The 27345-nt window shown below is 45.7% G+C and overlaps 1 protein-coding gene across 4 annotated transcripts in view; it reads right to left on the reverse strand.

Moving 5' to 3' along the window:
* LOC139056424 (uncharacterized) overlaps nt 1–27345 on the reverse strand; it is a 235152-nt gene that overhangs the window by 114055 nt on the left and 93752 nt on the right. For 2 of the 4 annotated variants that reach the window (XM_070534656.1, XM_070534655.1), the window contains one exon: nt 2740–2796. The exons of the other annotated variants lie outside the window; for them this stretch is intronic. The gene's annotated coding sequence lies outside the window, so the exon portion shown is untranslated. Of the gene's footprint in view, nt 1–2739; nt 2797–27345 lie in introns of those variants that run through there. 4 annotated transcript variants of the gene reach the window in all.

Genomic DNA, 27345 nt, shown 5'->3' on the forward strand with positions numbered 1-27345 from the left:
TCGAACAAAAAATAAACGACATGATCTAACAACCGAAAATTTAGTGAACATGCCCAGTAAATGCTGGCTGACGAGCAATAAACCCAACATAAACACAAAGGAGAATCAAATGCGTATGTGCGTTTTCCGACAGGAAACGCATCAATCTCTAACAGAGGACATGCCGACACAAGATTCTGCCAGCGTTTTTAGATTTACAGCTTCAATAACTTCTTGAATCAGCCCACCTGATGGAAAGATCGATAACTTTATTTCCTTCTTTGAAAGGATTCTCAGCTTCGTGTGTCTAAACGACATGAACCTTTTCGTTGGCGGGGATTTCAATGTTAATCTTTTACAAAGTACTTCGCAATCCCAAGAACTACAACTACTCCTCCACTCTTTTTATTGCAGAAATGTTATCCCAGAGCCTACGCGTGTAAGTCATACATCTCAAACACAACTCGATCTATTCATCACTAACTGTTCTGAAGATACCACCAAATCAGGAGTGATTGTAGCTGATATGAGCGATCATTTGCCGATATACATGTTCTGTAGGCTTCATCAAGTTTCAAAACCAGTGCGTCAGCCTCAGTCATTTGTTTTCCAGGAAAATAATTACAAAACACTAAACACTTTCCGGCAAAAAATTAATAATATTGATTGGACTTCAGTGCTTCTATGTCAGGACGCTGATGATGCATATTATAAACTCATGCGCTCCCTTAAGGAAGCGTATGACAACTCCTTTAAATATAGAACAGTAAGGAAGTCAACTAGAAAACGGAAACCGTGGCTTAATGACGAATGCCTTAGGATGATCCTTGAGAAGGATTCACTGTATCATAACTTTGTCAGAACAAGAAACCCTGATGATCTTGCACGCTTTAAGAAATACCGGAACTACGTTACGAAATTTACACGAAATGCAAAAAAACTGTATTACGAGAACCTATTTCAAGAGGTGAGTAATCGGAGCAGTCTATTATGGCGCGAAATTAAAAAGCTTTTGCATTCCGATGTCCACAATAGTGTTGACTTTGAACTTGTAGTTGAAGATAGAACGCTAAGAGGCAAAGAATTAGCAAATATGTTTAATGATTATTTCACAAGTCTGGAAAAAAGTACTCACGACATAGCAGTAACCAAGTATTTGGGCACACGGAACGCACATACAGCTTTCCTTAAACCTACAGATCCATGTGAAGTTTATGCAATTTTCATGTCACTAAAAAATAGTAAATCCCGCGATGTGAACGGATTTCAAATAAGACCTATTAGGTTGTGCTTGATCTCTTGCTCCCAGTACTCATATTTTTAACCTATCGCTGTCAACTGGAATTTTTCCTAGAAAAATGCAACAGGCGAAAGTTACAGTCCTATTTAAATCCGGTGACAAAAATAAGCTGTCAAATTACAGGCCAGTATCAGTACTGCCTGTCCTATCCAAGGGACAAGAAAAAGTTATTTGTAAAAGACTAAAGTCATTTTGTGATAAACATTCCATCATATCAAATAAACAATTTGGGTTCCGTGTGGGAATGTCAACTGAATTGGCTCTGCTAACCCAAAAATAGTTCATTCTAAATGGTTTTGAACATAAAGAACTAACGCTAGGAATTTTCTTAGACTACTCTAAAGCATTTGATAGGCTAAATCATCAGACTTTTCTTACTAAATTAGAACATTATGGGTTTCGGGGCATTTCTCTCAAACTCTTACAATCGTATCTTAATCACAGAAAACAACTAGTTTCGATTTCATCAAAAGATTCACGTCTCCAGGAAATTACACAGGGCGTTCCCCAAGGAAGTATACTAGGGCCAGTATTGTTTAATATATGTGTTAACGACATTGTCAACATTTCTAATGACGCTAACTTCATCATTTATGCAGACGACACCAGCCTATTCTATCAGTCTCGCAATATCAGCGATCTCTCGTTGTTGGCAAATACCACACTAGAACAACTGGCCGAATGGAGCAAGGTTAACGCTCTCAAATTAAATACAACAAAAACAAAAGCTGTTATTTTTTCACCTCCACAAAAACATCTGAGTGAAGTCATACTGTTGCAGGTTGGCTCTGAAATAATTGAAATGGTTCCTAACGTTAAAACTTTGGTTGTTATATTTAATCAAAAACTAACGTGGAATGAACATGTGGAACTTATTGCATCCCGTTTAGCCAAAGCTTGCTGCGTGCTTTGTAAACTCCGTGAGACGATACCATCTAAAGTTAAGCTGATCCTTTATAACGCACTATTCTCATCTCATTTAATGTATTGCCACCTTGTGTGGGGTACCACGTCAAAAGAAAATATCAATAAATTATTACTACTTCAAAAAAGGCTGTTCGTCATATCGCAAACGCGCCATTCGACGCACATACATCTGAATTATTTTCAAAGCATAATATCATTTGTCTAGTAAGTTTATATAACGTTAACCTTGCCCTAAAATACAAGAGCTACTTTAAGTATAATAACCAAGCGTTCTTGCGCTTGTGCGACCTAACAGAACCAATAGATATATCGTATAACATTAGGGAAAGAAAGAGATGGCAGCTACCACTCTCCCGTACTAATTATGGATCAAATCGTCTATCCAGTCGCGTCCCATCCTTATTAAATAAACTTCATGAAAATGGTATAGAGATAACTGACATTACTAGGAACACATTACGAGACTTCCTAATTCAAACTGAGTCATTACTATTTTTTTAAAGTTACTTTGGCTAGGGAAAGTCACTACTTACCTCCTTTAAATTAAGTAGTTTTTCATTTTGATCCCATTTTCGCATATAGGATGCAACCTGTAAGAAATTTACGCACATCTTCATTTGCTATCTATGTTTCTGCATGTCAAGAAAACGTTATATGATAAATTTTACAGCAGTTGAAAATAATTATGTATTTCTGTTATATACTGAATATTCATATATGTCATTTGTACTGTATCACTGATTGTATTATCACTATTTGTATTGTATCACTGATTGTACATTTCGCCTCACACGTTTTTCACTTCTACATTTGTGCATTGCACACACTAAAGTGTAGACATTATTCTGTCCCCGTTGTCATGGATATGGGCAAGCACCTTGTCAAGCTGCAAAAAAGCAGCTTTTAGTTCTTGTCCTAGTGTTCATTTTTGTAAATGAATGAATGCTAAATAGAGATTGATTGATTGATTGATTGATTGATTGATTGATTGATTGATTGATTGATTGATTGATTGATTGACACATCTGCATACAACGCTAGCTTCTTCCTCCAGAACAGCGTGAGACTCAGGACAACAAAATGGACGAGAGGCGTGTCTTTTGAAATGCTATGATGCCAAGTTTCGTATGCTGCTCTCCCTGAGTTTTCCAAATCATTTTAGTGGTCACTTTTGAGTTATGCAAACGTCCTTCAGCAATAACATCTGTAAAAATCGGTAGGCGGGAGCCGTGGAGCTAGCGAAACGGAAGCAAAGCACGTACGTCTGACGTACATTTAGACACAGCGTCATTACAATTTCAACTGCTTTTCCGAGGCCTTGATTTGGCGTTTACCTGTGCTTTCCTGGAGCACTACTTGTAAAAAATGCAATCCATCGTCGCGACGGAAATAGCACCCAACAACAACAAAAAAAAACGCTCCGCGATTTCTATAACACCAGTCGGAACCTTGTCGGTTTCTACACAAGTGACGGTACCTACTCAAAAACTTGATGCATTGGATATTGCGCCTTTGGAAATATTCAGAGAAGGCTTCTATATATATTCACAGCGCATGCGCCGTGATGGACGAACCAGGCTAGCGCTAAGGTTTAATTTCACAACCAAATTTTCTTTCCATGTTCACTAACAACACACAAATGCTGCGTCCCAAATGACTAATTCATTCGACCAATGGCCATCAGTCCTCACAAGCTGTGGCACACCTGATCAAGGCGGCGGCCGACCTGTAAAGCTGCAGAAGGTGCTAAGAATCCCTGGACCCGGACAGGCCGCCAATGGAAACTGACCCTCGCAACCTGTAACACATGGGCTCTCTCGAGTCAAGTAGCTTAGCAGGACTCTTTGAGTAACTATAAGGCATTGTTTGGAATAACATTGGCCTTAGAAAGGTTAGAACTGGTAAGGCTTATACAGTGGTTACTAACGACCACATTATCTGCAATAGAGGATTCCCAGATAAGTAATACGGGGTAGGATTCCTAATCCATAAGGGTAAAACGGGCAACATTGACGAATTCTACAGCAATAATGGGAGGGAAGCAGTAGTCCTAATAAAACTTAATAAGGTATAGAATAAAGCTAATGCAAGCTCCAGTTATGATGATGATGACATAGATCAGTTTTATGAAGATGTTGAATAAGCGATGAGAAAAGTGCAAACTTAGTATACTGTAGTAATCAGTGACTTCAATGCAAAAGTTGGGGGAAAGCAGGCTGGTGAACAGCCAATTGGCAACTACGGCGTCGATTGTAGGAACGCTTGAGGAGATATAGTGGTAGAATTCAAGGAAAGGAATAACCTGCGAATAATTGTGACCTTCTCCTGGATGCTTAGCAAGAGAAAGTGGACCTCAAATACCCTGATGGTGAAACAAGAAATGAAATTGATTTCATACTTTCTGCCGATCCCAGCATAGTGCAGGATGTAGATGTGGTAGGTAGGGTAAAGGCCAGTGATTGTAGGTCAGTGAGGTCTAGGATTTACCTCAATTTGAAAAAGAAAAAGCAAAATCGGTGAGTAAGAAACAAGCTAACCTAGAGGCAGTCAGGGTAAAATTGGACCAATTCAGGCCGGTACTCGCAAACAAATATGCAACCTTAGAACAGAGAGATGAAGATGAGATTGCGGTAATGAATGAAACCGTAAATAGGCTGGCTTCAGAAGCAGCGAATGCAGTGGGAAGTAAGGCACCAAAGCAACCAGTAGGTAAGTTCTCCCGAGTAACAAAGGACCTAATAAAGAAACAACAAAGCATTAATGTATCCATCTCAAGAGACCAGATAGAATTCGCGGAACCATAAAAACTGATTAACAAAGAGAATATAAGCGATACTCGAAAAACGTGAGAAATAATGAGGAACCAGTAAGACACGGACGCAGCATGAAATCAGGGAGAAGGAAGCCCGGCATAGGACAAACCAAGACGTATGCACTGAAAGATAAGCAGGGTAATACCATCAGCTTTTTCGAAGATATAGTAGAAGCAGCGAAATAATTATATACTGACATGTACCCAGAGGAGTCAGGATATCTCCATTAGAAACTGTAATGAACAGGATACAGAAACTCCTATTACTAGCGATGAGGTCAGAAGGGCCTTACAAGACATGAAACGAGAAAGAGCGCCAGAAGATGTAATAACAGTCGATTTAATCAATGGTAGGGCAGACATAATGCTTAAAAAACTGGCGGCTCTTTGTACGAAGTGTCTATCGACTGCAAGGGTCCCAGAAAACTGGAAGAATGCAAGCATTATACTCATCCACAATAAGGGAGACGTGAAATAATTGAAAAATTATAGGCCCATTAGCCTACTTCCCGTATTATATAAAATATTCACAAATTAAATTTGCAATAGAATAATGGCAACACTAGACTTCAGCCAACCAAGGTGCTGGTTTCAGGAAGGGATACTCTGCAATGGATCACATCGATGTCATCAATCACGTAATCGAGGAATCCGCAGAGAACAATCAGCCTCTCTATATGGCTTTCACAGATTACGAAGAGGCATTTGATTCAGCGGATACCAGCAGTCATAGAGGCATCACGTAATCAAGGAGTACATGACGCTTACGTAAATATCTCGGAAAACATGTACAGAGATTTCACAGCCACCTTCATTCTCCTCAGAAGCATCAATGCCTATAAAGAAAGGGTTCAGATAAGGTGACAGCTTCTCCAATGCTATTATTCACTGCCTACTTGGAACAAGTATTGCAGCTATTAAACTGGGAAGGCTTAGGAGTGACGGCCAACGGCGAATATCTCAGCAACCTTCGGTTTCCAGATGACATTGTCTTGTTAAGCAACACTGGGGACGAATTACAACAAATGATTGAGGATCTTAACAGAGAGAGTGTAAGAGTGGGGTTGAAGATTAATATGTACAAGACAAAGATATAGATCAAAAGCAGGGCAAGGGAACAAAAGTTCAGGATCGCCAGTCAGCCTCTAGAGTCTGTGAAGGAGTACGTTTACCTCGGTCATTTACCCACAGGGGACCCTGATCATGAAAAGGAAATTTGCAGGATAAAAATGGGATGGAACGCATACGACAGGCATAGGCAGATCCTGACTGGAAGCTTACCATTAGGGTTGAAAAGAAAGGTGTACAATAGGTGCATTTCACCGGTGCTAATATATGGGGCAGAAACATGGAGACTTACAGAGAAGCTCGAAAAGAAGTTAAGGACCTCGGAACGAATAATGTTAGGTGTAACGTTAAGGACACAGGAAGAGAGCGGCAAGGATGAGAGAGCAAACGGGGTAGCTGCCATTCTAATTGATATTGCTACGGAACAATATGTGCGATCACGAAAAGGCAAGCAGTGCGAAGACGACGACGACGATGAAGAGCTAGCGCGGGTTGTTGCCTCTTGGTCAGGCGCAGCGTATTTTCTTGTAAATATACTTGTACATAGCTTTTCGTCTGCGTCTTCCTACGTAACATATCTGGTGGAGGTGGACGTTCCCTGTACCTCGTCACGGAGCTTCGCAGTGGACGGTACGTCGAGCCTTCCTTCATGGCTCCCGGCGACGACAACCGGACTGCCCCGGCTCCGACACCTGCTGCCACTTGGACGACCTACATCACCCTCCCCGCTCCCCGTGATCCTGGCGTATTCTCGGGCAAAGATGGGGAAGACGTCGCTGACTGGATCAGCCTGTATGAACACGTCAGCCGCAATAACCGGTGGGACCCTACTATTATGCTCGACAACGTAGTCTTTTACCTCGGTGGCAAACCTAGAGTTTGGTATCGCACGCACGAAGATGAGCTCACCAGTTGGAACACGCCCAACAAATGGCAATACACAAGTTTAAAGTTCGAAGCATTCTTAAATTAACAAAGCCGCGTATTATTTGCTCCTAATAAAGAGAGGTCAATATAATTTGTACGCTTTCTTCATATTACATTAAGATATTATGCGTTGTGTGCCACGAAAGCTGACAGCAAGGAACCTTGGGCGTCGCACCAGTCGCATTGTTGAAATCGCAACCATGTGAAATGGCCACTCTAAAAATCGCATTGCGACACCTGCGACTGGACCGAATTTCGTCGTTCCGGTCGCAGCATGTGAAACAGGCTGAACAAATGTTAAACGTTATCCCTCGAGCCCGACGTGCCTGGATCTATCAGAAGTTTCTAGAATGTTAGCGATAGTTCTATCCGTTGGATTTTGCCAACAGAGCCTTCTGTCATCTGATTGTAGGCGCCACGCCATGTATGTAGTACTTTATTAAAGTCAAGCGGGCACCAGCGATTACTCTGGAACCTTCGACGAGTCATGTATAGAAGCCGACGTGTATAGAAGCCGACGCGCAATAAGATTTTCGACGATCGACGACTCTGCTCGCGGCTATCGTTGTATTCGAGTCTGACTTCTGTTGCAACGCTTCTTTGCAACGTGCCGTACGAGACAGATTGTCAATGCCAGCCGGTAAAGCGCGAAATAAAAACACGCACAGAGCCGCGCTCAAATTCAGTATTAAGGAGTATCGCAATAGTCGGTGAAGTTTCTCATTATCGGCTGCAGCCTATTCCTCAAGCCAAATGTTGAAGCTTTTTAGGAATTACCCCGGCACTCTTAATTACGAGCCGCAGTCGATGCAGATGCACGCAGAGTGCGACGACAAAAAGGAATTGTTGTTGTGCGCCATCGGAGTTTATACTGCGACGCGTTCAGTTACGTTATTGGTGATGTATGAACTTTACGTTCGTGTCTCGTTTTTTTTTCTTTTTTTTTTCAGGATGCGCCGCTTACAACCTACGCCCTCTGTTACTACTGGAAAAGCCGGCATGGCGTGTCTCTCTCGGTCTGCCCACTTCTTGTGGTTAATAGTGTGCTTCTTCTGGAGGCCTGCATTATTTCGCTAAATTCCACATTTATATACATTACTGTACTTAGCTATCTGAAGTTATATGACTAGGCGGCTCTCGTTCTCACAAAACATTTTCATCGTTGCTGCAGCAGTTTTTCTTGATTGTTTATTTTATTTTTTGCACTGTGCATTGGCATCGGTAAGAATAGTCACATATTATTTTGCCTTTGCGCTGTCGCTGACCTCAGAGCTCTCATTCTGTATGCCACGTTTCATTTGTCACAATTGAGGTTCGACTAAGCTGGCTTGATCTGTTATTTCAGGGAGGGGTCATTTTGAAGTTTTACAAAATTTTGAAAAATCCTCTGTAGCACATAACGTAATTATTCTCCTTGATCTGGATTATTTCAAAAGGCGGAAATTACGAGCACAAGGAACTGACACAATAAGGATAATAAAAAAATTCCTAATTAACTTCTCAATTATTTTCTTTACGAGGCATATTGCAATTTACAAATTGTAGCCGGGGACATTTTAAGACGTATCCATTTGAAATAATCGCCAGGATGACGCCAGTTTCTATACATTATTTCGCAAAGTGTGGGACGAAATGCATGGGCGTTCCAGTCACCTTTGGGCTCTACTGCATACAAGAGGGTTTTGTTAAAAATCTAGGTGCAACAAGGGTCCACTGTTACGGCGAATTTTATTGCGCGTATGTCCAGTCTAGTGTCACTCTAGAAATTCATTCCAAGTGAAAACGCCTTGAAAAATCATCCGCTACAATTCATAAATTCTTATGTGTGCCGTAAGGTAATTAATTAGGAAGTTAATTCGCAAATTTCCGTTAATATGTTGGATATGTGTTTCGATTTCTCGTGTAAGTAATGTCCACGAACATCTCTGAATAATGGAATTCCAGGACTAGAATTTTGCTATCTGCAGCAAAGGATCTTCAAAAATTCTGTACAATTAAAAAAAAAACAATGGGAAGCTTTGCTGGTGATGCAAGACCGTGAATACGAGCTACAGTTGCTTAACAGGGCACGGGCGGCAGCAGCGAGCCGTAGCTGCCTGCACTGAGGACACCACCCGCCTTCGGGCTCATGTCAAAGAAGCCTGGTCAAACAATAGCATCTACTCTCTCTCTCTCTCATTCTCTCTCTCTCTCGTAGATTTGCAAGCAACGCAGAATCTAGCTGTATTCATCATCATCATCATCATCATCATCCTGATTACGCCCACTGCATGCCAAAGGCCTCTCCCAATATTCTCCAGCTATCCCGGTCATGTACTAATTGTGGCCATGTTGTCCCTGCAAACTTCTTAATCTCATCCGGCCACCTAACTTTCTGCCGCCCCCTGCTACGCTTCCCTTCTCTTGGAATACAGTCCGTAACCCTTAATCGGTTATCTTCCCTCCTCATTACATTTCCTGCCCATCCCCATTTCTTTTTCCTGATTTCAATTAAGATGTCAAACTCGCGTTTGTTCCCTCACCCAATCTGCCCTTTTCTTATCCCTTAACGTTACACCCATCATTTTCCTTTCCATAGCTCGTTGCGTCGTCCTCAATTTAAGTAGAACCCTTTTCGTAAGCCTCGAAGTTTCTGCTCCGTACGTGAGTACTGGTAAGACACAGCTGTTATGCACTTTTCTCTTGAGGGATAATGGCAACCTGCTGTTCGTGATCTGAGAATATCTGCCCAAAGCACCCCAGCCCATTCTTATTCTTCTGGTTATTTCAGTCTCATGATCCGGATCCGCGGTCACTACATGCCCTAAGTAGATCTATTCAATTACCACTTCCAGTGTCTTGCTACCTATCGTTCTCTTCCGAGACTGTCAAACATTAGTTTTCTGCAGATAAATTTTTAGACCCACCCTTCTGCTTTTCCTGTCCAGGTCAGTGAGCATGCATTGCCATTGGTCCCCTGAGATACTAAGCAAGGCAATATCATCAGCGAATCGCAAGTTACTTAGGTATTCTCCATTAACTCTTATCCCCAATTCTTTCCAATCCAGGTCTCTGAATACTTCCTGTAAACACGCTGTGAATGGCATTAGAGAGATCCTATCTCCCTGCCGTCAGGCAGGGAGATACGATCTCTTCATGGTTGCTTTAGATTGCTTTCTTTATGGAGGACTAAAGTGGCTGTGGAGCCGCTATAGGTATCTTTCAGTATTTTCACACACGGCTTGTCTACACCCTGATTCTGTAATGCCTCCGTGACTGCTGAGGTTTCGACTGAATCAAACGCCTTCTCGTAATCAATGAGAGAGAGAGACAGAGGAAAGGGGAGAGGCAGGGAGGTTAACCAGAGGGGAAGATCTGGTTTGCTACCCTACGCTGGGGAAAGAGGGGAGGGGGAGGTAAAATGATAAAGTAGAGATAAAAAAAGAAAGGAGCACAGACATTCAATCACAGTCGCTCATTGTCACTGCATAATGTCACCGCACAGCAGAGTAGCACTTGCAGCACTATGAACCATCTGTTCATGCTCCAGCCGCTTGTCCAATTCTGTTGCCCTTAAAAACTGCAACAGTGTCCTCATCGCCCTCTTCTGCGATGGCTTGTGATTACGGCATTTTAAAATACGTTCCCCTGTTAGAGGTTTTCGGTCAAAGCACGCTATCGCGTTTGCGAGTGATCGTCTCTGTAAATTATAGCGAGTACAGTCACAGAGAAGGTGTTGAAGAGTCTCCTCGTCACCACAGTCATCACACGAGGCGTCGTCGGCCGATCCGCTTCGGATAGCAAAAGACTTGAACGCCACCCCTAGCCATACTCGACAAAGCAGGGTAGCTTCGCGACGGCAGAATCTTGCTGGAATGCAAAGGCGTAGAGAAGAGTCTGGGTTGTGCAGCCGGTTGTTTTGAAAACTTCCTGCATTCCACAAGGAGAACGTGGTATCACGGCTGAGCATTCGAAGCTTTTTAGCGGCATCTGTCCTTGATAATGGTATCGGCTTTTCTTCGTCGCCTTGAAGAGCCGACCGAGCAGCATTATCGGCGTATTCATTCCCTATGACGCCGCAGTGACTTGGAAGCCAGTGAAATGTTACGTGGTGTCCTTTCTCAGTCAAGGTATAGATTAGTTCTCTGATCTCGAATGCCAGCTGTTCCTATGGTCCACGTCGCAAGGCCGATAGCAAAGACTGCAGTGGTGCCTTCGAGTCCCTGAATGTTGACCATCTTCGAGGTTGTTCTTGGCTGACGAGACGAACTGCAGCGCGAAGAGCTGAAAGCTCCGCCGCCATCGCTGTCGTTGGGTGACATGTCTTGAAACTGATCGTGGTGGCTTTCGCTGGGAAAACCACGGCTCCAGAGGAACACTGGAGAGTTGCTGATTCATCAGTATAAATATGTACGTGCTCGGCGTACCTCTCGTGCAAAAGGAGCATAGTTAGTTGTTTAAGAGCAGGTGATGACAGCTCAGATTTTTTCCTGATTCCTGGTATGGTGAGGTGCACTGTAGGTCGAGCCAAACACCATGGAGGAATCGATGGCTTAGTTGCGGGGATGAAGTCTGATGGATGGCAGGTGTAATAATCCGAAATCACAGAACAAAATGATGCCTGCGGCCTTACTGGCGGTGGTGTTGCCAGATGGTGGGAACGGGCACGGGCAACATGTCTAATGTGAACTCTCAACACTTCCACAGCAATGTGTGTTTGTATGAGTTGGTCCCGCGCGATCGCAATAGTCGCTACTGTCGATGTGCATTTTGGCAAACCAAGACAAACCCTGAGAGCCCGAGCTTGAATAGCCTGTAGAGCACGAAGATTTGTCTGGCAAGTGTTGGTCAGTGCGGGCAAACTGTATCTCAAGAAGCCCAGAAAAAGAGCCCTGCACAATTCCAACATTGCATGCACTGACATTCCCCATGTCTTTCCAGCCAGAAACTTGAAGAGCTGGGAGATTGCTGTGAGACGCTGTTTCAAGTAGGTCATGTGTGGGCTCCATGAGAGATCTCTATCAATGATTATTCCAAGAAATCTGCGAGTCTTCTTGTAAGAAATTATCTGGCCATTTATTGATATGGCGTAGGGTGTCATTGGCTTGCCAGTGAATGCCATCAGGGCACATTTGTCTGGCGAGATTTCAAGACCTTGGTCGCGGGGGTATATAGCTGTCATAGTAGACGCTTTGTGAAGGCTTGCACATATCTGAGGACGTGTCACACCTGAAGTCCATATACATATGTCATCTACGTACATTGATATCTTGATCACTGCTGGCAGGTGGTCAACGAGACCAATGAGTGTGAGGTTATATAGCGTAGGGATTAGTACACCGCCTTGAGGAACACCTCGGTAAGTGTAGTGTCGTGCGGTTTTACCATCGTCGGTACACACAAAGAAAAATCTCATAAAAAGGTAATGATAGATCCACTGGAAAACTCGACCACCTAGGCCAACTGTCTCAAGAGCATCGAGGATAGCCTCGTGAGATACGTTATCGTATGCTCCCTTGAAATCCAAGAACAAAGCTGCAGATAATCTTTTGCGTGACTTTTGATGCTGGACATACGTAGCGAGATCAACAACACTGTCTATTGATGAGCGATCTCGACGAAAACCAGCCATGCAATTTGGTAACAGGTTGTAGTGTTCCAGGTACCACTCTAAGCGGGCAAGAATGATCTTTTCCATTATCTTTCCCACACAGCTGGCCAGCGCTCTTGGGCGGTATGAGGTGAGCTGGAGTGGGGACTTGCCTTGCTTCAGGAGAGGGACCAAGCGGCTTGTCTTCCATTTTTCGGGTACCATGCCATCTTGCCAAGATACGTTGTATAGATGTAAGAGTTCTTTCTGTGCACCATCACTCAGGTTGTTCAAGGCGTGGTAGGACATTCCATCTGGTCCCGGGGATGAAGAACGCCTGCATAGAGCAAGAGCAGCGTCTAGTTCCTCCATAATGAAAGGAAGATCCATGCGGCAGTCACGTGAAACAGGGTTGTGACTGGGAGCTGGAAGGCCTGGACCGGTTGCTTGGCCAGCGATCCTTGCACAGAAGTCTTCTGCAACATAGGCATTCAGTCGCCTCTGGAAGAGCGCCAGCGCTTTGAATGGGAAGCGTTGTTCAGGGAGGGAACGCAGACCACGTATGGTTCTCCAGATGTTGCAAAGTGGCTTTCGGGGGTCTAGTGACTGGCAAAAGATTGTCCAACGTCGAGATGCCAATTTATCCATGCGACCTTGAATTTTCTTTTGTAGTCGTCTGGCTGTCCTAAGGTCCTCGATGGATTTTGTACGCCGGTAACGCCGCTCCGCACGACGATGGAGGGCACGAAGTCGCTCCAACTCTATATCCGATTCCGTGTGCTTTGACGAAACCGTGACCGTGCGCATGGAGTCTCGTATTGCAGACTTGATTGTTTCCTCTAATCCAGAAGACAAGCCCTCTCAACAAGCATCTTCCATGGTAGAAGTAAAATTAGTCCAGTCTATTAATCGAATGGTGTTCCGTGGGAAGGACCTGGACATCCCTTTGATGACAAAGTACGTGGAAATGTGGTCACTCCCGTGTGTCTCGATATCCGAAAGCCATTTAACACATCCTGTGAAAGAGCTGGAGACGAAAGCTAGGTCAAGGCAGCTGCCATAATTCACGCCTCGCATTCACGCCTCGGTGGGCTGCCGTCATTCAAGAGTGAAAGGCCCTGGTTGCAGGAGAAGTTTGCAAGTGCTTGCCCTCTTGCATTTGTCCTTGTGCTTCCCCATTCCATATGGTGTGAATTAAAATCTCCAATGACGACATATGGAGCAGGGCGCATCGACAAGATGTTCGTTAATCTTTTGGGATCAAAATTACTTGAAGGTGATATATAAACGCCTACAAGTGTAAACATGAGTTTGCCCTTTTTAATTGTTAGGCAAACATATTGATTGTTATCATGAGGCGGAATCGGCTGGCGAACATAGGTCAGTTCTCGACGAATAAAAACGATGACTTTGCTGCATTCCTCAGTTGTTGCGGATATAACAGCTTCGTATCCCGATAATCTGACTGGTTTTGACACATTAGGCTCGCATATGACAATAATCGGGAAAAAACTAGTACATATATACTGACGAAAGTCTGAAAGGCGTGACCTTAGTCCTCTTGCGTTCCACTGGATGATTGACGCTGTCTTCTTCTCGAAAGGATGGGTGATGGTTGGCCATGTCTCTATTCGAGAGACTCAAGCACTGGGCTTAAGGCGTCCAGTACTTTCAGCGCACTTCGAGCAGACGTGGTATCAAGGTTCGACAGAATCACTCGAATGGCATCTATGAGGGGACGCAGCATTGAAATAACTTGACGATCTGATTTGTGCGTGTCATCAGCGGTAGGAGTAGACTCCCGAGCGGGCTTGACATTCTGTGGTTCTTTGGCAAGTTGCTGGCTCGGAAGTGCAGGCCATTCTTCTTCAGAAATATTCCTGCTGACTTTTTCTGCTGTTCAGCCCCTTTGTGGCCTTATTGGAGAATGTCGGTACCACAATAGAACGGCCCCTCTCCTTTCGTGTCTTTGCCTTTTTTGAGGAGGTTTGGTGACGCCGTCGCCGGATCGTTTCAGCAGCCTCCCTGTGTGTCGAATTGTGCCGAACCATTTGCTTGAGAACAGCGACCTCTTTTTTTATGCGAGGGCGGTTCCTAGACGAGGCAGCCTGGCAACCATTACAGTTGCCGCACTTTAGGATAGTAGCCCAGCACGCGTCCTCCGCGTGAGGTTCAGCACACCGGGGACACAATAATGAGTTTGGACAGACCCGCTTGTCATGTCCAAGCCTAAAGCACTGATGGCATTGAAGAGGCGTTTGTACGAAGGGCCGAACAGGGTGCCGGAAGTGACTGACTTTGACGTGAGATGGTAGGCAATCTTCTTTGAAAATCAGTTTGACGCAGCGCGAAGTTCCAAAGTGGCTCACACGCGTGATGACAACACCCTCACTTGCTGGTTTGACGAGGATAGGCAAGTCCGTGTTGGGAATGGCGACATCAATGTCATAAATTACGCCTACTGTGGATGCATCATCCATCGAGATATAGGAACGCACTTTGGTGCACCCTAGCTCCGAGATTTGCTTCAGTTTTTCGAGCGCACTCCCGTTGGAAACATCCATTGCCAGGACATTTGTGCGTGTGTTTATCCGAATGTCCTTAATTTCATTCGGCACGACCCCTTCCAAGAAAACAGATAGTTCTTGCCTGTTTAGCAGTCGGAGATTGCTTGAAGGTTGCTCGGGTACGAACACGATGGCGTGAGGCCAACGTTCAGGCCTTGACTTCAGAGTCGCTGTGCTCGCTTGTGTTGACCTATTCGCGTTGACAGTCCTCCTTTTGGCCCTCTTTCTGCGGACAGTGATGAAGCTGTCATCCGACGAGTCTTCATCCTACACGGAGTACAGCTCGGTGTCGTCGGTGTCACTAAGCGCGCTTCCTCTCTTCCTCGTGAAGAACGGCCTTGATGACCTCTGGCCAGGAGGGCCCCTGGAAAGCTCCGCGTCCATGGCCACGACACCGGGAGCCGAGGCACCAGGAAATTCCAAAGATTTCGCCAGAAATCAGAGAACACAGATAGAAGCGTTCTACCAAGAAGACACTTCGTCGTCGTCCATCGTAATCAATGAAAGCTATATATAAGGGTTGGGTATATTCCACACATTTATCTATCGCCTAATTTATTTATTTATTTATTGATACTGCAATCCCACTTTGGGGATTTTGGGAGGAGGGTACAAATGTTGAAAAGATCACAAAAAAGGCAACCGACAAATACATAGGTACATAAGAGTAAATAAACTAATACAAACTAATATAGAAGGCATATGGTAAATACTAAGTTAGACACGATGTAAACAAGGTAAGTGAAGGCTGTTGAACTTGGGTGTTAGTAAGCTGGTTCCATTCAGTTATTGTCCCCGGAAAGAAACAGTATTTAAAGGAGTTGTTACGTGTGCGAAACGGAGCAATCGTTAATTGGTGTCTTTGTCTAGTGGGATACCCGGATGAAAAGGTTATTACGTCTGAAGTGTCTAAGTTATAGTGCCCCTTTACAATCTGATACATAAATATTAGCCTAGATGACCGGTTTCTTTGCGTTATTTGTGGCAAGTTTGCTCTGGTTAAAAGGGCAGAAACAGAAGAACGTCCAAAGCTGTTATATATGAATCGCACACCCTTTTTCTGTACGCTTTAAATCTTGTTAATATTGGTCCTAGTGAAGGGGTCCTAGATTATGGCTGCATAATCTAATGATGGGAGTATAAGCGCTTTATATGCGGTCATGCGGTCATCAGGAGTAGTAAATTTTAAGGCTCCTCGTAAAAAGAACAACTTACAGTTTGCATTTCTTACGACATAATCAATGTGTTTAGTCCAGTCTAGGTTACTTGTTATCCAGAGGCCCAGGTATTTGTAATGAGGTACTTCGTGAAGGACACTGCTGTTGATAGAATAGACAAAGGTTAATGGTCTTTTTTTGTGAGTAACTCTCATGAACACTATTTTTTCATAGTTTATACACATTTGCCACATATCACACCACTGAACAATTTTGTTGAGTGTATCATTTAAAAGAGTTTGGTCAGCTTTACTGTTCACTTCAGTGTAAATCACGCAGTCGTCGGCATACAATCGTATTTTGACAGAAATGTTGCAGACAATATCATTAATAAACAAAAGAAAAAGAAGGGGCCCAAGCACAGACCCCTGGGGAACGCCTGAGTCCACACCAAGAATTTCCGAAGTTTCTCCATTAAAGACAACAAACTGTTTTCGATTGTTAATGTATGCGGCAATCCAGTTTAAAGGTTGTTCGTTATTTAATATTGTCCCTAATTTGTGCAATAACTTCTTGTGAGAGACTTTATCAAAAGCTTTTTTAAAGTCCATAAAAATTACATCGGTTTGTTTTCCGTTATTAATTGAAAGTGCAAAGTTATGTATTGTTTCTGCTAGCTGGGTACACGTAGAATAACCTTGTCGAAATCCATGTTGATACTTTGTTAAAATATGATGTTTGTCAAGAAACTGCGTTATGTGGTTATGTATAATATGTTCTAAAAGTTTGCATGCAGTACAGGTTAAGGAAATCGGACGATAGTTCTTTATGCAGTCTCTCCTCCCATTCTTATGGACAGGTTTTACTCTGGCGATTCCCCAGTCGTCCGGGACTTGCCCTTCAGATAGTGATCTGGAGAACCAAACACACAAGTATTTTGAGACCCATTCTGCGTAGCTCTTTAAAAATGCGTTTGGTATGTCATCTGGCCCTGGGGACTTCTTTACATCGAGTTTTAAGAGCATATTCAAAATTCCAGCTTCACTAATTAGAACATCTGGTAGGGGTGGGAAATTTGCGTCGAAGTGTGGTAAAATATCATTACCAACAGTGAAAATGCTTTTAAATTGCTCATTGAAGGCATTTGAGATTTTTTTGCGTCATCTACTTGTACACCTTCGATATCAAAGACATCACAATCGCTAGAAGTCGGGCGTATGTGCCGCCAGAATTGCTCGGGGGACGTGCGTATAAAATTAGGTACGGACTCTCCTAAATACCGCTGTTTGTCAGTTCGTACTTGTGTTTTTAGCTGTGCTGTAATATCCGCTATTTTATGCGCCGTATAGGAAGAGTTTGTAGATTTTTGTTTTTTCTTTAGCCTCTTGAGTTGCCTTTGTAACCGCAATGAGTCCCGAGAGATCCAGGCGTTCCTGCGCTTCGACTTCTTTACAATACGGGGAACATATCTGTCGATGCATTCTTTTATAATTATTCTGAATTGATGCCAAAGACTGTTTATATCTCCAGAATAGGATGAGAAAATATCTAAATTAAAGGAAAGCATGTCAATGATATAGACATCATCTGCTCGTGCAAAATTAGGGAAACTATAGGTTGGGTTATTACGTTTAATTGCTGCACCAATCAGTTCTAGCAATACTGCAGAATGGTCCGAGATACCAGGTATTACCTGACAGGAAGTTTCGGCTGTAATTTAACCACTTACGAAAAACAAGTCGAGTATGGACTTTGAGTTACCCTGAATCCTGGTGTAATTTTGAACTACTTGCAGTAAGTCGAACGCGAAGGCCATATCTATCAGTATTTCACAGTGATTATCATTTCGATTTCGGGCTGTGAATGTTGACCAATCCACCTCGGGAAGGTGGAAATCGCCTGATAGGATTATTTTGTCCCCAAGCCTGACTTGTGTGTCTAGATATTTTCTTAAGTTTTTGAGGATGCCAACATCAGAACAAGGAGGCCTGTAAATAGCGCCTATAACATACCTGGTGTTACCACAGTATACTTTGCAAAAGACAGCCTCGGCACCAGGCACATCAGGCATTTTTTTATGCCTAAGGATTTGTTGAAAAGAATAGCCACCCCACCACCCTTACTCTCGCGGTCTTTTCTAGGTACGCTGTATCCAGCGGGCAGAAATTCACTGTCATAAATGGACTCGTTTAGCCACGTTTCAGTGAGAATGGCTACATCAATGCTATGGGCCAACAACAATGAATCTAGCTCAGTAACTTTGTTTGCGACACTTCTGCAGTTTACATTACGTACTTTCAGTGACAGTGCGTCATGCTTCTGCCGTCAATTAGCCTTTTTGCTTAACTTATAGCGTGAACCAGTAGTTTCATTCCAACAACACAACAAACACAACAGAAGGAAAAGTCTTCCGAAATTGACACCGTACTTCCTTTAGGTTTGTTACAGCTCTTTAATACAGCTATCTTCTCTCGGTAGTCCAGAAACTTTAGAATAACAGGACGGCATTTATTTTTGGCCTTCTGCCCGATTCGATGACATCTTTCGATTCCCGTGACTGTAACCTGTAGTGTGTCTTTGAAAATGTCATCTTTTACTTTGTTTAATAGGCCATCCGCAGTTTCGCCACGTGGTTCTTCTATGCCATATATAACCAGGTTGTTTCAGCGGCTTCTATTTTCAAGCTCATCTACCTTGCTCATCAGGGATACAATCTCTTTGTTTATTCCTGTAACTGTTCCTTCTACTACTTGCACTTTGGCGGTTAGCGCCGTGAGGTTTTCTAGTTGTTTATCAACTTTGTCTATGCGCTCCGTTAGAGTAGAGATCGTTTCTATCGCATTTTGGGTTGTCTGTATTTTTTCAATGCAGGAATGTGTTTTGGCTTGGCCCTCTAAGATTTTGGCCAACATTTCGCTATCACCGGGACCAGGGTTCGCCTCAACATCTCCGCAAACAAGCAAATCAACCGGCAGTGAATAAATACATGTTAGTAAAGATGTTACACCCAGTGGGCAGGGCAGCAGCAGCAAATAACGATTATCGCTTCTGTAACAATATCCAGGTAGGTAACTACTAACCTGTGTCATGAATCAGAAATAATTTCTAGGCATGTTGCCCTTGCTGCTGCCGCAGTGCCCACTGAAGATCCAGGTTTCTGGCGATGCTTTTGTAGCCTTCGGAGGGGTCACGTGATGAGTCGTCGCTCCTGTGTATCGCCACGCAGTCTCAGTGTGTGACTCGATGAACGGTGCACTTTCGGAGACCCGGCTGCTGTCGATGATCGTTGATGCAGGGTGCCTCACGATAACCCAATCGACACGTGCGGCGTCTTGCGTTCCGTTGTGGACAGCCAGATGATTCCCGAGTAGAACAGCCGTGACCTGTATCATGAAGCAGAAATAATTTCTAGGCATGTTGCCCTTGCTGCTGCCGCAGTGCCCACTGAAGATCCAGGTTTCTGGCGATGCTTTTGTAGCCTTCGGAGGGGTCACGTGATGAGTCGTCGCTCCTGTGTGTCGCCACGCAGTCTCAGTGTGAATATGGCCTATTGTTGAGTAGCCTTTACGGAATCTTGCCTGGTCCCTTGGCTGACAGAAGTCTAAGGTGTTCCACATTCTATCTGCGATTACCTTAGTAAGTATCTTGTAGGCAACGGAGATTAAGCTGATTGGTCTATAATTTTTCAAGTCTTTGGCGTCCCCTTTCTTATGGATTAGGATTATGTTAACGTTCTTCCAAGATTCCGGTACGCTGTAGGTCATGAGGCATTGCGTATACAGCGTGGCCAGTTTTCTAGAACAATCTGACCCACCATCCTTCAACAAATTTGCTGTTACCTCATCCTGCTGTATTCTTACATCATGCAAAAGGGAGCGCACAACTTTTGCGGAAGGAGACCGAGACACGAGAAACGCTCACTTGCAGCTCAGTTTATTTTGAGAAACAGTTTTATGGCGCATGCACTTACATCGAAGATCTTTAGCAAGTTTCAAATTTTAAAAAAGATCGCCGAATACACGAGCAGACATCACTACATGAAAATGACAAACTACTTTGGGCTGCAGCAACAACGGCACATGCAAATGGCTTAAAAGAAACCGTTCCAAAAAAAAAAATTCGTCGGAAGGAAGAGGCGCTTGCGCAATAACGCTGTTTCTCAAGAACAAGCTCGGCTGTGTGTTTGTCTCCTTTTTATGCGAAGCATATTACGAGAGCTCAACCCAGCTCCTCAGGCGCGGCGGTGTCGCCTTGAAACCACGTGACACCGTGACGTCACGACAGAGGAGAAGTGGCTTTGGCTCAACTCTTGCAAGACGGGCTGGGTGGGAATCGAACCAGGGTCTCCGGAGTGTGGGACGGAGACGCTACCACTGAGCCACGAGTACGATGCTTCAAAGCGGTACAAAAGCGCCTCTAGTGAATGCGGTGTTGCCTTAGAAACGAGCTGTTTCTAAGGCGTGCGTCTCTTGCTCAGGCGCACATTTCGTTGCCGCGCCGAACGCTGCTTTGCTCGACGCTCACCGCGTCCAATGCGGGGCGCGTAGTCGGTGCCCTGTAGCCCATTGTCTTACACCCCTTGGCGGGTCGCCGGGAACGCTGTCGCGTTCCACTCTTGAAGGCGAAGCAGTAATGCATGAGTTGTTTCTTCGTCTAGCCGAACCAAATATAGCCAAGCAACAGCAGTTCACCAGGCTAAACAGTGGTTCAACAACTAAAATAAAGGCTAGTATGCTTCGCATCCTGGGCTTAACCTTACCTAAGCCACAGCCATTTTTTCCTCAACACTTCCACGCTCCGCTTTGCAAGTACAAGCTCAAACCGACAGGCCTAATGACTTACTATTCTAATGGGTAAACTTCGAGGTCTCCTTCAAGATAACGTGGCTAAATTTTCTTCTGACTGCTGCTTTGACGCACGCAGCTTTAATTTTGGAGAAGGACAAACTTCACACCGTTTCTTCGCAGCCCAGCAGATATTTTGCTTTCCACTTTCTCGTTACGACAATATTTCTAGCGGCCTTTCCAGCGCCGTCAGAACATTCGGTTCTCAGCCGTCTAAAATACCCAGTATTATCGATTTCCTCTTTGTACACGTTTCCAAAAGTTTATGCGAGTTTCACTTTGTCCCCACCAGAGTATTCACCAATGAGTCCACTAATTCTGTCGCATCGCGCCGTCACTTGAGGGCCCTGTTTTAAATGTTCGTCCTGCATTTTCTTTCATTGCACAATTGTATTTCAATTAGGTGAAACGAACCGTCGTTCCTGCTATCACGCGATTATTTCTGAGAACTGCAATGCTCGTGGAATTCTTTCACGAACGAACGTGAGGTGAGGTTGCCGAACCCCGCTGCAGTATTCTGCGCGTAGATCTTTTAACTTCATAAATCGTATCTTTAGCTAACCCTGGTTACTCTAATAAATTTCAGAGAAAATCTATTTTTTACCGCCCCTTCCCTCCTCCCTCCGATTCTCCTCCCTCTTCAGGATGTTCTTCGTATTTCCGACCGGTTATAAGCTTTAATTTTAACATCCAACCAAATGTAATTTGGTGCATGTCAGTTGAGTTGAGCGCCATCGACGAAGTTGCTTGCAGGGATACTGCGAAGAAACCTGATTTCCACCATATCTGCTGGACTGTCAACACGTGGTGGAACTGCGCGTGGCACGGTACCAGGACCACTACGAACACACTAGAGCCTATAAAAGTATCGCCTCGTGTGCTACTCTTCAGTGGGTCCGGCGGCAGCATGGAATGCACTCGCTTCAAAATCTTATGTTCTGCTTTGCAGGTAAGCTTGAAGTACAATTTCAAGCGCTATAGAAGTGACAATCGTTTTCTATTGCTGCTGCCGGACCCCGTGCAGTCCTCATGAATGTGTTTCTTTCACTCATAAATTCCTTAAAGATGCTTTTGCTACTGTGCGGTGTTGTTGAAACTAACCCTGGCCACCACCTCTTTTGAAGTTGGCCACGTCTGCTGGTCCTATCAACCGCGAGCCATGAAGCAATTGCTGCCATACGATTCCGCACACTCTAAAGTGGTGAAGCGAGTAGTTGGTAATCTTTGCTTGGAATCGGCTTCGCGGAAATCGTGCGCACACCAAATGCGGTCTAGTTTTGCAAACTAAGTTGGACGCCTTTTGGCAGCTGGTTTCCCTTTGACGGTCGTCAATGCTATAGTAGAGTCTCTTCTGGAAAAAGTAAAGCTTGGAGCACGAAGGGCGAGCGCAGAAGTCGAACGACAGAAGGTAAGACCAGAGGTTATTCCCTATCTACACAAGGTGTCACACAACCTTAAAAAGGTTGCTAACCGTCATGGTATACCTCTGGTTTCTCTGCGCCCAACAAGCTTTCGAAGCTGTGTTCTCGAGTTTGCTGCAAGAGCAGGTGGGGCTGCCGCACGAGGCATGAGAAGCCCTTTGTTGAGTGCTCTAGAGGGGTTGTTTATGCAATTCCCTTGCACCCTTGTGGGCAGCTCTACATTGGTCAAACTGAGCGTTGTGTGAATGACCGTTTAAGGGAACATGCGCAAAAACTAAAGAAAAAAGAGGATAAGGGCGCACATTTGGTGGCTCATGTTACCGCGTGTGGTTGCAACGCTCGATTTTCAGAGACAACTATTCTTGGCAGGAGCGGCAACGCGTCTTCCAGGCTCGCTCTTGAGGCCTTCTTTATCAAGAAGAATAGAGATAGATGTGTGAGTGAGCCTTCTATCACATTACTGGATGCCGAATTTAACTTCTTGCGCGATCGCCTTTGATGTGCATGTTCCGGCTTCACTTCTGCTTGGTAGGCGCATGCGTGACAAGAGGATATATATATATATATGCACCATCCTTCCTTCCATTAAACAGTTGTGAGTAGCGCTTGTCCTTGTCTGTCTTCCTTGTGTTCGTGGTTTTATTTGCGCTAAGCTACTACTTCAAATCTGGCCACCACATTGAAAAAATGTTGCTCGAATTGCTCTCAGGACAAACAAAAATTAGCCAAGGGCTAGCGGATCTTTCCTCTAGGGTCGCATCCTTCGAAGTGCGGTTACCTAGTATAGAGCAGTCTCTTGCACCAATTGCTGATGTTGCATTGCGGGTATCTGAGCTTGAAAAGGCTGCAACGGACCTTCGAGAGGTGGTTAATAAATTGGATCGCAAAGACGACGATTTAGAAAACAGCTGGGTCCCGCTGAAATAACTTGCTTATTTTCAGTCTTGCTGAAAGCTCCCGCGAATCTTCAGAGGAGTTGCTGGAAGCGGTAACTGAACTGATTACATCGAAACTAGAAATTAACTGCAACGATATCGAACGCTGTCATAGGGTGGGAATGCGAAAGAGCAATAATCCAAGACCTGTAATTATTAAGTTGCTGGATTTTAGAATAAGGTTACTATATTGCTACGGGGTCGTATTCCCACTGACGAAGAGCCGCGCAGGAAGAAGACGAAGACGACGATTGGAAGCTAGCGCGGGCTGTTGCCTCTTGGTCAACTGCGGCGTATTGCCTTGTAAATATACTTGTAAATAGCTTTTCGTCGGTGTCTTCCTACGTAACATATTTGGTGGAGGTGGACGTTCCCTGTACCTCGTCACGGAGCTTCGCAGTGGACGGTCCGTCGAGCCTACCTTCATGGCTCCCGGCGACGCAAACCCGACTCCACCGGCTCCGACACCTGCTGCCACTTCGACGACCTACATCACCCTCTCCGCTCCCCGTGATCCTGGCGTATTCTCGGCAAAAGATGGGGAAGACGTCGAGGACTGGATCAGTCTTTACGAACACGTCAGCCGCAATAACCGGTGGGACCCAACTATCATGCTCGCCAACGTCGTCTTTTACCTCGGTGGCACACCTCGAGTTTGGTATCGGACGCACGAAGATGAGCTGACCAGTTGGGATTCGCTTAAGCAAAAGCTTCGAGACTTGTTCGGCAACCCCTACGGTCACCAACTTGCCGCGCAGAAGGCGCTTTCCGGTCGTGTGCAGACGTCAACGGAGCCCTACGTCACGTACTTTCAGGACGTCTTGGCTCTATGCCGCAAAGTTGACGCACACATGACTGAGTCCGACAAGGTCTCCCACATCGTCAAAGGCATTGCCGATGACGCCTTCAACTTGCTCGTGTTTAACAACGTCGCGACGGTGGATGCAGTTATAAAAGAGTGCCGCCGCCTGGAATTCGCTAAAAGCCGACGTATCGACCAACAGTTTGCCCGTCTGCCCAACACCCCAGCGACATCTTCCTGTGCCGACGCTCCTCGTCCCAACAACACTAGCGGTGTTACCAGGATTGTCCGGCATGAGATCGAGGCCGCCTATCCGGCTGCGTTCGACTCCAGCCCCTCCAATGCACCTGCAGTCACTGTTTCCCTGATCCAGGCAGTTGTCCGCCAGGAGTTCGCCAACATGGGTATTCACACCATCTGCTCGGCCCATCGCCCTGATCCCCACCCGGCATCTTCGATTCCACCCCGTCCCGCCCCTTCTTACCCACCACGTTTCCGCAACCCCTCTGAATGGCGCACTGCAGACGACAAGCCAATTTGTTTTTACTGCCATCGAATTGGGCACATTTCTCGGCACTGCCGCAGTCGCTGGAGTTCCCTGAACCAGTCTACATATATATATATACTGCCTATTCTCGCCCCCCAGGTGGCCTTTCTCGTCCCTATGCTGCCCGCCCAGATAATGCCGCCACCGATTCTCCTGCGCCGAACCGCCGCTATTCTCGTTCGCCTTCGCCCCAACGACGACAATCTCGCTCTCCTCAGCCCCGTCGCTCCTATTCGCCGACTCCCTTCGGACGCCGCTCCCAGCCGGAAAACTAGACGATGCAGCGCCTTGAGGTGACGCTGCATTGCTCCCTACGCCGCCAAATCCTCTCCTGACGTTGCCCACACATCTGAACCTTCTTGACGTGCAAGTCGACGGTGTTCCTGTATCAGCTCTCATAGATACTGGGGCGCATTTGTCGGTAATGAGCGCGGATCTTCGTAACCGGCTGAGGAAAATAATCACGCCCGCCACGACGCCTGTTGTCCGTGTCGCCGATGGCGGAACAGCCCCCGTAATTGGTATGTGTGCCGCCCGCGTCTCCTTCGCCGATCGCTCCACTACCGTGCTATTCACAGTCATCGCTCACTGTCCCCACGACATCTTCCTCGGCCTCGACTTCCTCTCCGCTCATTCTGCTCTCATCGATTGCTCCGCCAGTACTCTCCGTCTAGACCTGCCTGTTCTGGATCCCGCTGAAGAACACCTTCCTCGTCTCAGTTCCGTCGACTTCGTTCGCTTGCCACCTTCGGCACTGACTTACGTTGACTTCGTGTCATCCCCACCAGTGCCCGACGGTCACTACATCGCGGCTCCTATGCAAGACGTCCTCCTTACACACGGGATCACACTACCTCATACTATTTTATCTATTACGGCGAATTGCGTCTGCCTGCCAGTGGTCAATTTTGCCTTGACGACACAAGTGCTGCCACGCGGGATGTCTCTGGCCCAACTTTGCTCATTCGAGGATCACTCTGTAGCATCGATTTCAATAGACGACAATTCAACCGATCCTCCTCTACCATCGCAGTCGGCGACTTGTACCATCGCCAACTTACAGAAAATGATTGCACCCGACATGCCGTCCGAGCACGCTCGTGCACTCTACCGCGTTCTAATTTCCTACCAAGATATTTTTGACTTTAACGATCGTCCTTTGGCCCAAAAAACAGCTGTTAAACATCGCATTAATACCGGAGATACCCCTCCTATTAATCGCCGCCCGTATCGAGTATCACCGGCTGAGCGTCAAGTGATTCACACCGAAGTTCGCAAAATGCTTGCCAAGAACATTATTGAACCGTCATGTAGTCCATGGGCGTCACCGGTTGTGCTGGTAAAAAAGAAGGATGGCTCATGGCGCTTTTGCGTGGATTATCGGCACCTTAACAGGGTTACCAAAAAGGACGTATATCCCCTACCTCGGATTGATGACGCCCTTGACTGCCTCCACGGTGCTCGCTATTTCTCCTCTATTGACCTTCGCTCCGGCTATTGGCAGATTGCCGTGGACGATCTCGACCGCGAGAAGACTGCCTTTGTAACACCCGACGGTCTTTATCAATTCAAGGTGATGCCGTTCGGCCTATGTAACGCTCCTGCCACTTTTGAACGCATGATGGACTCCCTTCTTCACGGTTTCAAATGGTCCACGTGCCTGTGCTACTTAGACGACGTTATAGTATTCTCCCCAACATTCGCTACGCACCTCGAGCGCCTCTCAGCAGTCCTGGACGTTTTTCGGCGAGCCGGTCTGCAACTCAACGCATCGAAGTGCCAATTCGGCCGTCGCCAGATTACCGTCCTTGGACATCTCGTTGACGCGAACGGAGTGCAACCGGACCCAGGCAAGATCCATGCTGTTGCGCACTTCCCTGTTCCGAAGTGTGTCAAGGATCTGCGCAGCTTCATCGGCCTTTGCTCGTACTTCCGCCGTTTCGGCCAAAATTTTGCGGCCATAGCACGACCACTAACCAAGCTTTTGAAAAAAGACGCCCCTTTCCAGTGGGGCGATAACGAGGCCTCTGCGTTCTCGCTTCTCATCGATCTTCTCACAACGCCCCCCGTTCTGGCCCACTTCGATCCTTCTGCGCCTACCGAAGTCCGTACTGATGCCAGCGGTCACGGAATTGGCGCAGTACTGGCACAACGCCAGCGTGGCCACGACCGTGTTATCGCTTACGCCAGCAGGCTCCTCTCGCCCGCGGAGCGCAACTATTCCATCACTGAGCGTGAGTGTCTGGCCCTAGTTTGGGCGGTTGCGAAGTTCCGCCCATACTTATATGGCCGACCCTTTTCCGTTATCACAAACCATCACGCGCTTTGTTGGTTATGCTCATTGAAAGACCCTTAAGGAAGACTTGGTCGCTGGGCCTTACGCCTCCAAGAATATTCGTTCTCTGTCACCTACAAATCTGGCCGACTACACAAGGACGCTGACTGCCTGTCTCGCTACCCGGTAGACGAGCCCGACGACGCCGACAGTAG

This window comes from Dermacentor albipictus, chromosome 2, assembly GCF_038994185.2.
Source record: "Dermacentor albipictus isolate Rhodes 1998 colony chromosome 2, USDA_Dalb.pri_finalv2, whole genome shotgun sequence".
Classification (NCBI taxonomy): Eukaryota; Metazoa; Arthropoda; class Arachnida; order Ixodida; family Ixodidae; genus Dermacentor; species Dermacentor albipictus.